We start from the raw sequence: 2,543 nt of genomic DNA, 5'->3' as shown, positions 1-2,543 counted from the left end.
GTGTGTGTGTGTGAGAGAGAGAGAGAGAGAGAGAGAGAGAGAGAGAGAGAGAGAGAAATGCGACACATCACAGGTCTGAGAGAGAGAGAGAGAGAGAGAGAGAGAGAGAGAGAGAGAGAGATCAGTTTTCATTTTCTACGGCATCGCCGTGTGTGTCATAGGTGTGTGTGTGTGTGAGAGAGAGAGAGAGAGAGAGAGAGAGAGAGAGAGAGAGAGAGAGAGAGAGAGAGAGAGAGAGATCTTTGTTATTTGATGCAGTTATGTGTGTGTGTATGTGTGTGTGTGTGTGTGTGTGTGTGTGAGAGAGAGAGAGAGAGAGAGAGAGAGAGAGAGAGAGGGCCAATCCCATTTAGTCTTACTGAGGAGTGTGTATGTCTATTTTTGTTTTAAAGAGAGAGAGAGAGAGAGAGAGAGAGAGAGAGAGAGAGTGCCATTGATTGGCCTTGGCGATTGACAAAGAATGCTGCCTCCCCCCCCCCCAAACTGGATCGTGAATTCAATCCACCACTTACTTCATGTTTAACTTCTCAAATGTTGCCACAATAGGCCTCATGTAGTCTCCTCTAGCACCACCCCTAGCTGCCAATAACTGATCCACCATGAGCCCCACACCCTTATACATCCTCAATCCTCTGCTCGCCAGGACGCCAAGACTCTCGATCCAATACATGTCCCACTTGCCACAAGCGCTTGCTGAGCCACCTACTCCTCTACCGCTGGTTGTCCACCACCCTTGATCCTGACCAGCTCTATTTTTGCCTAGCTGCGGTCCTCCACACCACGAGAGAGAGAGAGAGAGAGAGAGAGAGAGAGAGAGAGAGAGAGAGAGAGAGAGAGAGAGAGAGTACCACATCCATCTCCACACTTTCTTCATCTTTTTTCGGCCAGTCTATGGATGCTACAATGTTGAGACTCTAATGTGATCATCCAGGCTTTTTAGCTTTCCCAAGTTTTCACATCTTAAACTCCTTACATAGGCAAGAGAAAAGGGGTTCTGTAAGGGGATTGGTGGCATTGCCTGCTGCTAGAATGATCATGGCAACGGTTGTGCAAGGCGGGTCTTCCATTGAGTGTTTGGATCAATAGAGAGAGAGAGAGAGAGAGAGAGAGAGAGGGGGGGGGGGGGGGGGGGGGGGGGGGGGGGGGGGGGGGGGGGGGGGGGGGGGGGGGGGGGGGGGGGGGGGGGGGGGGGGGGGGGGGGGGGGGGGGGGGGGGGGGGGGGGGGGGAGGCAATCCCATTTATCCTACTGAGGAGTCTGTATATCTATTTCTATCTAAAAGAGAGAGAGAGTGCCATTATTGGCCTTGGCATTGAGAAAGAAAGCCCCCCCCCCCCACCCCCCCCCCCCCCCCCCCCCCCCCCCCCCCAAAAACTTGATCATGAACACAGCCCACCACTTACTTCATGTACAACTTCTCATATGTTTCTGCAACAGGCGTCATGTAGTCTCCTCTATCAATACTCTTGGCTGCCAACAACTGATCCACCACGAGTCCCACACCGTTATACAACCTCAATTCGCTGTTGGCTAGGATACCAAGACTCTAGATCCAATACATTTCTTACTCACCACAAGCGATTGCTGAGCCACCTACTCCTCTACCGCTGCATGTCCGCCACCCTTGATCCTGACCATCTCAATTTTTGCCTAGCTACGGCCCTCCACACCACGAGAGAGAGAGAGAGAGAGAGAGAGAGAGAGAGAGAGAGAGAGAGAGAGAGAGAGAGAGAGAGAGAGAGAGAGAGAGTTACACATCCATATCCACACTTTCTTCATCTTTTTTGGCGAGTTAGCGAATGCTATAATGTTGAGAGCTCCAACATGACCATCTAGGATTTTTAGCTTTCCCAAGTTTTCACATCTCTAACTCCTTACATAGGCAAGAAAAAAGGGGTTCTGCAAGGGGACAGATGGCATTGGCTACTACTACAGTGCTCATGGTAACGGTCGTGCAAGGCGGGTCTTCCATTCAGTGTTTGGGAAAAATGTGTCTCAGCTTAAGATCATGTCGTTTTCAATTTCAAAAATGCTGGTTGAGGGCAAGGGGAAAAGGAGAAATCCCACCCCAAAATAGAGAAAATAGTGTAAAAACTTGCAAAATAAACCTAATTTTCTCAATTTCCTCTTGGAAAATTAAAGGAAGCAATTTTGAAAATGATTTTTCTAGAATACTGACGTGATTGCATTGGAGGAAGATCATTACGAGTCGAGGGTATTGGCTTTGGTGTTGGAGTTATCAATCCTTTGCTAATTTGGATCCTCCTTGGTGTTGCATACCTGATGTGGGCCATTTTCCTCCCCCTAGAAATGGTGACTCCGGTCTCTTATTGTAGGGCTACCTCCATGCATGTGCCTCCACTGTAGGACTGCCTCCATGTAATTTTGCTTACATTTAGAGTCTCGTCACTTTGGAACGTCTAAATAGCCTTCTAGATTTGTTTGCAAGTCAAGAAAACTGGTGGCTTTTCGAAGATAAATGCTTGATTTGACTTAATGATGAGACAGATCTTGAACAGGTTCTTGCTAACCGAGAGGGCCTCA

The sequence above is a fragment of the Adiantum capillus-veneris genome, chromosome 8 (genome assembly GCF_014529385.1).
Source record: "Adiantum capillus-veneris isolate H3 chromosome 8, ASM1452938v2, whole genome shotgun sequence".
Lineage (NCBI taxonomy): Eukaryota > Viridiplantae > Streptophyta > Polypodiopsida > Polypodiales > Pteridaceae > Adiantum > Adiantum capillus-veneris.
Note: the sequence above shows the minus strand (reverse complement) of the source record.